The following is a 549-nucleotide window of genomic DNA, read 5'->3' as shown; positions in this document are numbered from 1 at the left end:
TTTTTTTTTTAGTTCTCAAAACAGCTTAGCCTACATTACAATTTCAATATCACTTAAGGCCTATATAGGCCTAATATATACACATTAAATTTGATTAAACTCTATCGTGTAAACTACAGCATCATCTATAGTCCGATGGTACCAAGCTAAATTAGTATGAATTATGCTGTTGAACAAATCTATTTTGAAATATTGAATCACTGTGACTTGTACTAACATTTTTCGGAGTTCACTCTTGCTGAAAGATATAACAAAATATAATCTTTAAAAAGAATAATAATGGTAAACTTATACAATATATAGAGCGCATATTATAGAAACCGCTATTAAATGTATTACATCCCTTTATTATTGTATTGAAATAGGAGTAATATACATATATGTAGCTAATGACAGACTAGCAGTTACTTCTTTTTTAATAAAAAAAAAAATGTTTTTTTTTAGTTCTCAAAACAGCTTAGCCTACATTACAATTTCAATATCACTTAAGGCCTATATAGGCCTAATATATACACATTAAATTTGATTAAACTCTATCGTGTAAACTAC

The 549-nt window shown here is 27.0% G+C and overlaps 1 long non-coding RNA gene across 1 annotated transcript in view; it reads right to left on the bottom strand.

Moving 5' to 3' along the window:
- Positions 1–131: 131 nt before the first annotated feature.
- The window catches only part of LOC117100384, a 1,480-nt gene continuing 1,062 nt past the window's right edge, over positions 132–549 (bottom strand). Inside the window, exon 3 of the long non-coding RNA XR_004444120.1 lies at positions 132–238. This is a non-coding gene — a long non-coding RNA (uncharacterized LOC117100384). The remainder of the gene's footprint in view (positions 239–549) is intronic.

This window comes from Anneissia japonica, unplaced genomic scaffold (genome assembly GCF_011630105.1).
Source record: "Anneissia japonica isolate Jap-2015-1 unplaced genomic scaffold, ASM1163010v1 scaffold287554_len10147_cov202, whole genome shotgun sequence".
In the NCBI taxonomy this organism is placed as follows: Eukaryota; Metazoa; Echinodermata; class Crinoidea; order Comatulida; family Comatulidae; genus Anneissia; species Anneissia japonica.
The sequence above is the reverse complement of the archived record's forward strand: the minus strand, read 5'-3'. Positions and strand labels throughout refer to the sequence as shown.